Source organism: Hakea prostrata, chromosome 5 (genome assembly GCF_041222555.1).
Source record: "Hakea prostrata isolate BN-2017 chromosome 5, UWA_Hpros_2, whole genome shotgun sequence".
Taxonomy (NCBI): Eukaryota; Viridiplantae; Streptophyta; class Magnoliopsida; order Proteales; family Proteaceae; genus Hakea; species Hakea prostrata.
In genome coordinates, this window is record NC_142604.1 from 19,431,678 (window position 1) to 19,446,107 (window position 14,430).

Genomic DNA, 14,430 nt, shown 5'->3' on the forward strand with positions numbered 1-14,430 from the left:
TCTCTACCTTGAGGTTCCTACAATTGTTTGTGCAATGACCATAGTCTTTGTGGAAATGACAATACTTAGTCATATTCCTATTTTCTAGCCAAGAATGTGGCTTGTCCCGTCCACTTCAAGAGGTTCTTGTCTCATATTTGGATTAGGATCTTCGATCTCTTAGTATTTAAGAGAGTGAATGTACCTTCCTTGCCCTTGTTGTTCTCTTGTCAAGCTTCAATAACCTCTGAAACCATGGCATGCTTTTGACACATTTTGAATGGGGTTGCATGAGTCTTAGGTTTGTCTTAGAGTAAAGATTCTAGCAACTGAGGGTGTGTAATTCCACCTCTATAGTGCATTGTATGCCACTATGTCATCTATTCTTCAATCTTGATTTCTGCTTCGTCAAATCTCAAGAGGAAGTCTCGGATGGACTCATTCTGTCCCAGTCTAATGGCGAAGAGGCTATCAACCATCTTCTTACTCCCAGTGCTACTTTGGAACCGAGTAATGAACTTCCTCTTGGGTTCTCTAAAATTTTGAATACACCCTTAGGCTAGTGAACCACTTTATTGTTGGGCCCTTAAGGAAGGACGGGAAGGTTCGGCACAACAATTCATCCTCTCTCCCAATTACTACCATCATGGATTTGAATTAGCTAATATGTTCTTAAGGATTGGTGTCACACCACCCGCCGGACCCCAGGAACCGGAGGATCCACTCCAAGGATCAATGATCTGGTCCATGCCCCCCACGGAACACAACAAAACGAAAACAAGAAAAAACAAACAACACAGAAAAGAAAGAAACAAACGAGGAAAAGAAAAAAAAGGACAAAACAAAAGGGAGAAGGGGAGCCACCCCCAAAAAAGAAACAAGAGAAACCAAGCACCAAAACAAAACAAGAAACAAACCAAGGCCACAAAACACCAGGAACACACAGCAACAAGGAGCCCCAACAAGACGGAGAAAACCCAACGCCCGAACCGAAAACCTCGCCCAAAAACCCACCGACGCCACCCCCCGGGGGAACAAGCCACCAAGGACCACAACACAAAACAAAAACACAAAAAAGACAAGAACCCAAAAGACAAAAAAGCAACACAAAACGAAAAAGCAAGGAAAACAAGAAGAAAGCAACCAAACACCAGAGACACAAGAAGCACGGCCAACACCCACCAACAACCCAAACAAAGCACAAAACCGAAGGACCACCCCACACACCACAACCAGCACAGAAGCCCAGCCAACAAGCACACCCAAGAAACCCGCGACAACACAACAAAACCAACACAACCCACACCACAAAGAAAGGGAAGCACCCACAACCCACCCCAGCCAAGCACCAACAACCACCAAAAAGCCCCGACCAGCAGGAGCCCCACCGACAGGCCCAAGCCCACAACCAACACACCAGGGGCCAAGCCCCCGACCCACACAAAGAAACCACCACACAACAGACAACCAGACACCAAAACCGAAGGCAAACACACAAAACCAACACCCGACCCAAGAAAGAGACACCCAACCAAGCAAAACAACACACACAAAAACCACACAAGCAACACAAAGAACAAACAGAAAAAAACAATAACAAACAAGCAAAAGAAAAGAACACAACAAAAGAAAAGAAAAGCACCGCAACACAAGAAACCAAAGAAAAAAAAAGACACAAAAAAGACAAAAAACAAAGAGGAAAACCACCACCAGAGGAAAAAAAACCAAGAAACCAAAGAAGAAGCCCAAACAAACACAAAAAAGAGAAAAGAAGGAAGATCGAGCAGAGCAAACGACCAACCAAAACGAGAGACGACAAAAGGAACAAAAAGCCAAAGGAGAGCCAAAAGCCAAATAAACAGAAAACAAAAGAGAAAAAACAAAAAACAACAAGGCAAAAAAGCCCCAAAGCAAAGCAAGAAAAACACAAGAAGACAAAAAAAAAAAAGAGAAAAAGAAAAAACAAGCAAAAAAGAACAAAAAAAAAACAAAGAAAAAGGAAAAAAACAACAGGAAGAAAAGAAAAAAACAAGGAACAAAGCAAGACACAGGGCAAAAAACAAACACACAAGAACAAAGAAAAGAAAAAAGAGGAGAAAAAAGAGAAAAAGAAGACAAAAAAAAAAAAAAGAACACACAACCAAGGACAACAAAAAAACAAAAGAAGAGGAAAAAAAAAAGAAACAAAAAAAGAAAGACCAACACCAAAAGGAAAAAAACAAAAAAAAACAACAACCAAGAGGATAAAGCAACAAGGCAAAAGATCACAACAACAAGAAGTCATGGAAACCCGGATGGAAGAGGCAGGTAACAACCATAAACCGAGGAGAAAAACGAAAGCATAAGCAAGGGTATCATTCAAGTCCAGGGTCGGTTCAATAATCAATCGAATGGTCAAATTTTCCACCGGTCTTGGACCGAATACAACGGGATCCGGTCGGGTCAAGGTTAGAATAGGGCTGGATATTACAATTGGACTTACCCTAAAAAGGAATGAATGCTGGCATAATGAGGTTGGGTTGAAGTGGCACTCTTATAACTTCTTTGGAAAAGGGTTCTCAATCAACAACGTCATAGTCATTATCAGGATCCCAATCTTCAAGCTTCTTCTCCAATTCATCCATTTGTTTTTCAAGCCCATCCTCATCACAATGTCTTCCTGGAGGTGATCGAATACTCACTACAAGAAAACGGGTCTACGGCAGCACTTTGGATAAGGATATAGCGGCGTTTTCTAAAATTGCCGTAGTGTGTTGACATATAGCGGCGTTTCCATAAAGTGTCATGGTATGTGCTTTTATCACGGTGTTTTTCAGAAATGCCGTTGTATGTCGCTTTTTAGCGGCATTTCTTTAAAACACCGTCATATGTCAATCTATCAAGGCATTTTAGTTTTTTTTCTTAGCGGCATTTTAAAGAAACGCTGGTGTATATTACTTTGTTGCGGCATTTCACAAAAACGCCGTCATATGTCAATCTGTCAAGGCATTTGCTCAAAAGCACTTCGTGTGTTAGTTTTTTTTGTTTTTAGCGGCATTTCACAAAAATGCCATCATCTGTCGAGGCATTTGCCCAAAAGCGCTCCGGGTGTGTTAGTTTTTTTTTTTTTAATGGCATTTTAAAGAAACGCCGGTGTATATTACTTTGTAAAATGCCGGCATAGGTTATCCCGACGTTTGTAAAATGCCGGCATAGGTTACCGGTGTTTATTCAAAACGCCAGTAATAAGGTTAAAAACCAAGCCTACAGCGGCGTTTAGAAAACGCTGCAATAAATAACTTTTAACGGCATTTTTAGAAAACGTTGGCAAAAATAGCCTACAACGGCTTTTAGGAAACGCCGCAATAAATAACTTTTAACGGTGTTTTTCGAAAATGCCGGCAAATGTGTAGTTGTAAGTCATCATTACCGTCATTTGCATTTAGTGCTGCGGTAACAATATAGCACTGCTTTTGCCAGCGTTTTCTACGGCATTTTTGAAATGCCGGGAAAGATTTATAGCGGCATTTTTAGACTTACGACGGCGTTTTGAAAACGTCGCCGTAGGCCCTTTTTCTTGTAGTGATTCTCTCGATCTAAATTATGAGAAAGTGGTAGGGTTGACGATTGAACTCTATTGGCTGACCCCCTTAGGTTTCCAGACCCTACCATGCCTTGGCCTTCTCCACAACTTGCTCCTTCTCATTCTTGAACCCTTTCTTCATGGTGTCTTCTTGGAAAATCTTGAGTTTGCTTCATCTGGTCCCTTTCTCGGTCACGTTCATTTGGCTGCATGGACCTACTTCACTGGTCCTATCCTTCTTAAACCCCGTTCTTTGCACATCATCTGTACTAATTGCCTCTTGTAATCTTCCCTCTCGGGTACTTTGAGGGGGTCCAAGTGGCACACTAATCTGGTGAGTCAAACCTCTCACTACTCCTTGGAGCTCTAACATTTCTTGTTGCATTTTCTCTTTGAATATTTTGTAGATCGACTACTATTGTTGGTACCGATGGTTGGTTCAAACCTCCTTCTCCAAATCGAGTTGGTGTAGTCCTTGAGGGGTTCTCCAGAACCCCCTCTTGATTTCGTTGTTCTCCAACACCCCCTCTTGATTTTGGTCTTGGTTTTGATTTTGCGGATCTGGAGGAATGGAGACCTGCTCTTGCACGCCTTCTTAATTGTGTTCGTTCTCAATCTCCCTTCCTCCCATTTGATTAGTAGCTTGATTGGTATTTTGAGCTATTTGATTGGTTGTTCTTCATCTCAACATGGCTCTTCGTTAGTTTCCCACAAGCGACACCAATCTGTTGTGTCTAGACCTTCTTCACACCACTCAAGTAGTTGGACGACCTCTTGGGAGCTACTTCAACGTTACCCGAGTAGGTATAAGATGTAAACTCCAAAGGAAGTTAGAGCGGCCCAACCTAGTGTAGGTGGGGGAACCACCTCCAACACTAAAGTTAGTCTGGGCACAACAGTTGAAGGCTCTAAGAGGGGTTTTCAGAGCATAAGCAATAGTAGTAGGTAGTTCTTCATATCTTGCGAGTCTCTTGAGTTGAGTTTATATAGAGGTTATCCCTTAGGCGGTTACTTTGTGGATTTTGCCCACTTACTGAAGAGTGGCACAAGTTTCCATAGGAAGCACATTCCCTTTCCTTGGCAGTTCCTTTGATGGACTCTAATGGAGCCGTTAATCTGAGAGCACTCCCCCATACTTCGCTATGGGCATATGGGGCAGTTGGTTTCATAACTGGCCCCTTTAAATTAGTCTTTCTTCAAAGATTTCTCCAGCGTGCATGGTTCTTTAGATTTGGAGTGTTTGCACCCCGACCTAGGTCCTTCCCGATAGGGGGTTCTTCATATTAATTCCAATAGGATCCTTCATGTTTAGCTCACTATGGGTTCTTCGTATCTTCCCCGAGGGAGGAGGTTCTTTATACCTTCCCCAATGAGGAGGTTCTTCATATGTTCCTGCCCTGATGGGGAGATGAGTTATCCTGACCATGGGGTACTTGTTATCCGCCACTACACTTTGCTACTCATATTACCTATCCCAAGCACAAGACCCATGGCAGTATTATCTACTACCTTTGTTTATACAGCTAGCCTCTCCCCTATCCCATTTGAGAATCTGTCTCTATCTCTCTATCTCTTTCCTTGTACAAAACTCTGTAAATAATCACTCGTAACTTAAGCGTTTTGTCCCAGAAAATGGGGCAACTAGGTTGGAATGTACACATCCTTTTGTAATGGAGTAATAATGAACTTTGCTTTGTGTTATTTAAAATAATAATAATAATAAAATAAGCCCATATTGTTTGACGTTACTCTCAATGGATTTCTACCATGCTTTCTACAACAGAAAAAATAAAAACAAATTAATAAAAAGAAGAAGAAAAAAGTTCTTTCCCATGCAGATATTTTTTTTTTTTGATAGACTTCCCATGCAGATCTGACCTGGAAAAATAACGACTGTGACCTATTCCAAGCCGATCGTTGATTTCAAACTTCTGGGGTCACAAATTGAATGGAAAATCAACCATATTTTCTTTTTTAAAACCCCCAGGTCTTGTTGTCGCTCCCAAGTCCCAAGCTCTGAAACTCTTGAAGATCTAAATTGTGAAATGGATTCAAGCAACGTTGAAGAAGTGGCTCTCTATATGCCAAATTTTATTCGAATCTACAAAGATGGCCGTGCAGAGAGGCTCGCCGCAACTGATATCGTACCCACCTCTGCTGGTGATCCCCAAACCGGTGTTTCCTCTAAGGACATCGTCATCGTACCTGAAACCGGCATCTCCGCCCGTGTTTTCCTCCCCAAAGTTACCAATTCTTCCGCTCAAAAGCTTCCTCTGCTGGTCTATTTCCATGGCGGTGGCTTCTGCATCGGAAGCCCTTTCTGCCTTATCTACAACCGCTTCGTATCATCCCTGGTCGCTGAGGCTAACGTGATTGCAGTATCTGTGAATTACAGGAAAGCCCCAGAGAACCCTCTCCCCATCGCCTTTGATGATTCATGGGCAGCGCTTGAATGGGTTGCTTCTCATTCCGGAGGGATCGGCCCAGAAGAATGGCTGAACAAGCATGCCGATCTGAGCAGAGTGAGTATGGCCGGAGACAGTGCTGGAGCTAATATTGTTCATAACATGGCTTTGCGAGCAGGGGAGACACCATTGAAGGGGTTGAGGTTTGTTGGGTTGGGTCTGATTCATCCTTGGTTCCATGGTGAAAAGCATCTGGTGGGTTCAGTGACGAGTGAGGAGGAGAAGAAGGCTAAAGCGGATAAGTTGTGGATGTTGGTGTGTCCTTCGAGCAGTGGCTGTGATGATCCGCTGATGAATCCAGTGAGTTGTTCTAATTTGCAGAAGCTGGTGGGTAAGAAGGTGCTTTTGTTTGTTGCAGAGATGGATGGGTTGAAAGAAAGGGGTTTATTTTACCAGAAGACATTGGAAAAGAGTGGGTGGGAAGGAGAAATAGAACTGATGGAGACTGAAGGAGAGGGTCATGTGTTTCATCTCCTCAATCCCTCCTCTGAGAAGGCTGTGGCTATGTTGTCTCGCTTGGCTTCCTTCCTCAACCTTGACTGAACTTCCTAGCTGAAGCTCAATAATCAGTGTCTGGTACTAAAATTACTATTAAAAATAAGCAGTATTTCCGAATTAAGCTTGTTATTCTGGTTTGGTGTTTGTGGAATTTGATCTTGTTGGAGATCAATGTTGACATCATGGATTTACTATTTTTTTTTTCTTTCTTTCAAGTATCTCTATATATGGAAAAAAAATGTTTGGATTAAGATTTAAGCACAAGGTTTAATAAGATATTATATTTCAAACAGTTGGTTTCATTTAGTATTTATAGACAAAACCAGGTTTTATAGTTAATTGGATTCTTTGACAAGGCTCATTACATCATTGGATCATAACCAATGTGTGGCCCACACACTAAAACATAAATTGAATATATCTTAAAAATGTTTTTTTGATGTACGAGGTTTGTTTGGGCCAGTTTGGGCACACTTCGATTACATGTTCAGAGGGAGCTTTGTTGTCTACAAGGATGGAACCCATGATTTCTCCACTGAGAAGTATGGATCTTATCACTCTACCAACCCTACATTGACTTTAATTTTATATGTTACTAGCATTAAGTTCTTCTTATCCTATTCTCACCTCACCATTGGAAATTTGACCATGTAATCTTTTCTTATATGAGGTATGTGAAGAAAACAAAATCTAAAGATCAAGCTTAATTTCTTGCACCTTTGAGGTTTATTAAAGTCTAGATAGTGACCACAAGTGGGGATACAATTAAGTTGATCGTATTTGACTCAAATAGTATAATAGTACAATGATAATTGTATCGAATTATATTTGGAAATATTTGAATAATATCTCATAGAATTTCATGAGTAATCTAATAATAATTTTTTTTTTTTTTTTTGGAAATGAGTTTCATCCGGGACAGCTTGCACGCACCACGATTACATCCATCCAGGCGCTTATAGAATTAAACGGGCCCCCTCAGGGGGGCTCGAACTCTGACCTCCTACATGGAAGCGTTGTAATCTAATAATAATCTTTCTGCCACTGATTATCCATCCAATAGAATTTCATCAGTAATCTAATAATCTTTATTTTTATCACAGGTTATCCTAAATGTAAATGAAAATAGATTAAATATGAAGTTTATACTATTGTTGGCATACCATGACGTTTTAGTATTTTGCCATTCGAGCCAATCCCTTGAGATAGAGAAGTAAACCCCGGTAGGGGTGTCAATTTGTAGCCCAAACCGGACCAGTCCGTTATTGCCCGAACCGGCCCAGACTGAACCTTAATGGGTTGTGTTTGGGTTAAAGGTGGCAGAGCCCGCACCAACCCAAATCAAAACCGCAAACCGTTATAAACCATTTTACAGCCGGCTTTATAGTTTTACATTAAATATTGTTTGAGTTATCATATTACCACTAGGTAGTTGGTATAAACTATGATAAAAACTAAGTATGAATTCAAAGATAACATAATCTGTTATTACTTGTAAATGACAACCAGCAAGTTTAGTAGTTTAGCACTCAAGGTTCTTTAACCCGTTTATGTAAAAAAAAATAAAAAAAGAAAAAAGAAGGATTAAGTATGAATGTCCAATTGAATTTACTACTTTGTTTAAATTAAGTAAATATTTATCCAATTCAAAGGTATTTCTTTGCATATCAAGCTAAATACTAACAAAAAAAATAGACGGATTTCATAGAAGGAGAAAAAAACCAACATTCTCACAAAACAAGAACCCAATTTCAAGACAATCAATTATAGCACAAGTTGGAATTTAAAACGGTTTTTAATTTGAAGATTTGTTTTAGAAGGACTATACGATAGAGGCTGAGGAATGAACTTGTAGTTTCTATATTACTACTTAATATTTGAGCTCTTGATTTCTTTAAAGTGGGTGTAATTTTTACAATGTGGAATCGGGGCGGACATACTAAGGGGCCGGGGGCCATGCCCCCCCCCCCCCTCCAATTTTTCAAAATTTTGATTAATTCCCTTAAATTTTGGATTTTTTATATTAATCTTTTTCATTTTTCCACTTTTTTCTCTTGTCACATATAAATGTAAAATAATGAGTATAAAAGTCATCTCTAGTTAAAAACTAACTCCTCAATTCTTATTTATTCTCCCCACTTCTCTCTCACATCTTTTCTTCCTATTTATTCTTATCTCTTTCTATAAACGTGGATTAAAAGAAATTTTTGAAAAAAAAATCTTATTAGATATTCAAAATGTCATTTATAATTAGAAACTAACTCCTCAATTCCTATATTCTCTCATATCTAGCCCGACGGACCGGCTCGACCCAATCCGATCCAAAATTATCGGATATCCGATAATAATCCGATCCGATAAAATATCCGATTATTGATTGATAATTGTCCCTTTTTACATTTTTATTATAAATTTCTATTTCCGATTACCGAACGCCGATCCGTTATCATCTATTTTAAAGAAAAAGAAATCTCTAAAAATTTATCCGGATATTATCCGATCCGATAAGCAAATCGAATCCGAACCGGGTTAGCGGACGGATACGGATATTTTTCCGTAAGAAAATTTTCGGATACGGATACCCTTAAACGAATATGAATGCGAATTCGGAGACGGATTTCAGTTATCCATTTACAGGTCTACTCATATCTCCTCTCTCCTCTCTTTTTCCTATTTATTCTCTTATGTTTCTTTCTTCCTATTTATTATTCTCTTTTTATAAACGTGGGTTAAAAAAAATTTGGGAAAAAAATCTTCCCCACAATTAGGTACTCTTTTTATTTCTCAATTTACTTATTGTTTCTTTTTTTCTTTCTTTTTTTTTTTTTTTTTTATAATTTTTTATTTTATTTTATATTATAAATAAAATGTCTATAGTTAGTAAGGTACCATTGGTTGCATTTCTTACCTTAAATTTTTTTTTTGGTTTGCATCTAACATTTTAGGGTTGAAGCCATGTGTATTTTTTTTTTTTTACTGATGCTTTAATTTATCTACATTTTGTTGAAAAAAACTATCATTATTACCTATTTTTATCAAATATATGTGGGCCCCAAAAAATATATGTGAGTTTATTCCTTAATATAATAAAATAATTCATACGTGGGACCCTCAATGGGTCTTAAGGACCCATACAATGTGTAGCGAAAAACCATTGGTGCTTTCCCAATTTGGACTTCGATTCTTCGGTCCCCCAATATTTAATCTTGGTTCCGCCCTGTGTGGAATGATTTTTCATTTTTAATAAAAATTAATAAGTAGCAATTTTACTTTCCATAGAATTTTGGCTCTTGTTGCAGGATATTCAACTATTTCTTTTTGTACTTTTTTCTTGCATACAGTAAACTGTTAGCCCAAATAATTAGTCAATCCGAGTATAGACCGTTAACCCCCAAAACGGCTGAAACCGTTATTTCATGGCCGTGTTTGGGGCCCAACTCAAACCCGCTCCAAACACCAAACCGTTGACATCCCTACAAACCGTTATTTTTCTAATGGGCCGTGTTTGGGGCTAGGTGTATTTGAACCCAAAACTGTTAAGCCCAACTCAAAACCGCTCCAAACCGCACCGTTGACATCCCTACCCCCCCCGTCCTGCCAAAAATCAGAGGAAGAAAGAAAAGTAAATATGTATTTATCAATACAAACTAAAAGAATAATAATAAATGAAGATATTTCTATCTATCCATTGTACTTAGTCTCTATTTACTCTTATCTCTCAAAAGTTTCATCTCTTATTCTCCCAAAAAAGTAGATTGTTACCTTACCTCTACTTCTTTGTTGATATTTTAAATTGACTAAACTACCTTCTATTTTTGTACCTTTAGTTGATTAAAGCAAGTTCTTTCTCTTTTTCATTGACTTTTTCTTCTTTTTACACTTTTTTTTTGCAAATTACATTTACAACCCCATATGTTTGCAATGTTTACACCCCCTAGAATTCATTCTATTACAGACGTTCCTTTCACCTAACACTTATGGGTTTAAATATGCAAAGACATCTTTACCACATGTCTTAGTATAACTTTAAATAATGAAAACATATACGTAAAAGTCAATCAACTTTTAGGTTTAATCAACTTTCTTTTCAAGACACCTTTTTAGAAACTACTTAGAATTTTTTTTTGGAGGTAAAAGACACAATTAAAATAAATTAGTAAAATAATAAAAAAATTAAGTTTTTTTTTTTTTAAAGAGTTTGAAATAAAGAAAGGTAATATTGAAAGTTTTGAAACACCTCACCTGAGAATATTAGACCCACCTGACTATCTGTGGATGTGATCCACAATCACAAGATCATTGGTTATGGTCCACAATAAAAAAAGTTAATGCAACATTGTAATCAAGAGAAAGTAATTAATGTCATATACAAAAACTAATGAAACGATGTTCATTCCAACAAGTCATTTCCAAGTCCTGAAAATAAATAACAATCCTATGAAAGGAACTCCATACACATACACGAATTATCATGTGGCTCATAGTACAATTGGTGTCTCCTATGTCTCTACTAGGGTAAAGATCTCATGCGCGACCAAACCATCATAATCTGCTACCAACTTTGAAATATTTCTCCAAAGGGAGTGAATTCTAGAGAATAAGTGAGGTAAACAACTCACAATGATCATAATATATGTGAATGTTTGGATGCAAGATGCAAGATGCAATGATGTTATAGATGCATCTAATATGCTAACTATGTTAGTCTCTATCCACATAACACACATTAAGATACCACCAGTCCCCTCTAGGCAGTCCACTCTCACACTGAACCATCATGGCTCTTAACCCTTTGTTGAGTGCCATTGACGCCTCACATCTCCTAACCATCTATTAGACATCACGACCAAAGGTCCAAGGAATTGGTCACCACTCTCTCACCACGATCATGGTAAAAGGTAAATGAGTCCATCATATCCAAACCACGATCATTGGTTTGAGATTGACGCATGTCAGGGAAAATACCTAGCCTGATGCAAAGTCATCCACTTATCATGCTACTCAAGGTTTAGATACCCTTCCTCATGCCACATGCCCTATTCGTTCGGTATCCTTCCTAAGTTTAGGAAGTCAATCCTCACGGCTCACAACCGTTTATTGGATAACATCTCGTAACCCTATGGTCATTTACATATAATAGGGTGAACACCTCTCATGTCCCCTCATTGCTCTTAACTATTTGTTGGACACCCACTAATCATGTCTACTGCCATCATGGGTCACTCGGCTTCATTGTCCATGCCAAATGGGTAGCAACATATATTAGGGCTCCTACTCTTGCATTTAGATAATCATAGTATGCACAAACAAATACGTGATAAGGTACCAAAAGTAATGACCTAAACCACAACCCTTGATACATAGCAATATGAATGCAACTACACTCACACCCAGCCCATCATACTTCAATTCATATGATAAGAAAGATAAATAAAATAACATAAATGTTAATCATATTCCCAAAGTAAGTCCCATGCATGAAAGTCCTAAATAACACATGTAATCACCACAGTACATCATAGACATGTAATATAAAGAAAGATAAAATCATACATCTTAAACCCAATTTGTGAGTATTGTTTCCCTCACCTGAATGATCATCCAAATCCTTTAAATAATCCCAATTCCTCAAACAAAGTAAGCTAGCAAGTTACTAGAACCCCTAAAAACATAATCATTGGAACCATTCTAGCCAAGACAGAGCCCCAACACCTTAACAGTTGATCTAGGTCATGAATAGCATGCAGATCCGAAATTCACCCTTCGATTCTCGACACTTGGAGGGTTCTGCCTGATCTTAGACATGGATTTCATCTCTAAGTAACGTTCGAACACTCCCAAACAACAACAAACAACATTCACAAACAAACCTTAAAGATCTAACAATCTGAAGATGCATGATTCTATTTTGGGAAAAAATAGTTGAGAAAGATGCGAATCTTATCCCTTGTGCTAAACCCGATTTGATTGATGGAAACAAGGGCTTCCCAATAAGATAAAATCTCCGTTGTGCATTCCACATCCATCTCTAATGAAGAGTAGGAAAATAGATAGAAAGAATGGACCTTTTACCTTCAAGACTGCAGATCGAATGAAGATCCGCACTTTCTGCTTCTTCTCTTTGAAACGGAACCTTTGACTCCTCCTAGAAGCCGTAGTCATCTAACAATAAAATCATCCCAAAATCAGGGTTTAGAACCAATAATTAGGGATTCCAAAACCTAAAAACCTTGAAATTCCCGCATTGTCTTCAACAACAGCCTATAGGGGGTGGCGGCAAGTTGGCGCTCAGCCGTCCTTGTCACTTTACAATAACAAGGTGGCCAATAGGTATGGGGTTGCCTTAGACATATGCATAAGCTTGGGATCATGCCTAGGGTTCTCACTTGGGCTTTGACACCACCCAACTCTGGCACTCGAGAGCTGATGATCCACTTTCCCAATCCATCTGGGTTCAAGTCTAATCTTCCAAATTCCGACAAAGTGGTAGAACCTTCATCTTCACCATCTAGGTCCATGGATTCTAATGCTACTCCAATAGTTTCTAGTTGAATGGCCCACAACTTTCTTTTATTGGATCCTTGGGTTTCCAGGCTTCTAAGTAGGATTTCAAGTTAGGATCGTAGGGATTACTATCTTCTTTTTTTGGGTGGTGGTGGGGGGGGGGGGTTAGAAAAGAAAAAATAGCCCCTGGGATCCTAAGGGTTATCACAACGGTTCTTAAATAATTCAAAACATAAGGAATGCAAATGTAAATGTATTAGAATAAATTATACGAATTTGTAAACGTAATTGTTTACGAACATAGGGGTGTAAATGTAATTTTCTCTTCTTTTCTTTTTTCGTATAAGAATCCATTATTTGTGATTAGGTGTATTTTTTGTTTTTCTTTTTCCCCTCTTTCAATGATTTTTTTATTATTATTTTTGTTTATATTTTTATTATAGTTGTGTTGATACACCCCAACAAAATAGGGTTGTTGAATGCAAACACCATCATCTTCTTAATGTGACACGTGCTCTATCTTTCAAGCAAATCTACCTCATAAGTTTTGGGGTCCTTGTGTTTTGATAACCACTTACCTAATTAACTGTTTATCCACCCCGTTACTACATGGTAAGTCACCACTTCAAGTTTTATTTGGCAAGATCCCTTCATATTCTCATCTTCGAACTTTTAGATGCCTTTGTTATGGTCATAACCATTCATCCATTTGTCATAAATTTGATCATCGAGTATCTCCATGTGTTTTTATTGGATATCCATATGCACAAAAAGAGTATATACAATTTATGATTTACAAACACATAAGGTTAACATTAGTCGTGATGTCATATTTGTTGAAGATTCTTTTCCTTTTTCAAAATTGTCATCCCCATTATTGCCTGTTTTACCCATTGCAGCTCCAGATATTGATAGTTTACCCATATTGTCGGATCCACCCTCATCAACCACACCCTCTCCCCAACCAGTTGAAGAACATCTTTCAGCTAACCTCCCATCCACTACCATCTCTCGGCCATCGACCGCCACCCCATCTTAAAGACTATCATTGTTATGCCATGGATGACCAAGCACCTCCTTCATGCACACGTAGTTTATAACAACCCCCATAATTCTAACCCGGAATCCGTATTGTAGGTCCGATAACCCGAAGGTCAAGCTGGAATAAGTTGAATACCTAGATTGAAGTCCATGATCCATATCCTGAATCCATGGATCTGTATTCTCTTGATGAAGAACCTGCCTCAAGAGGTGTTTGAAGATGTACGGATTGAAGGTAAGACCTCCCCACATGTTGTATAGGGTTAGGTTTGAGTTGGGGATAAACCCCTTGAGCAAAGGACCCAAGTACTGAAAAGTACTAGGGGGTGGTTGCTTAAGACGGTTGATTGGCCAATCAAAAGCCCCAAGTGACCACCAAGT

General features: G+C 38.6%; 1 pseudogene; it reads left to right on the forward strand.

Moving 5' to 3' along the window:
• Positions 1-5,571: 5,571 nt before the first annotated feature.
• Positions 5,572-6,621, forward strand: LOC149015623 (putative carboxylesterase 12 pseudogene; annotated as a pseudogene).
• The last annotated feature ends 7,809 nt before the right edge of the window (positions 6,622-14,430 follow it).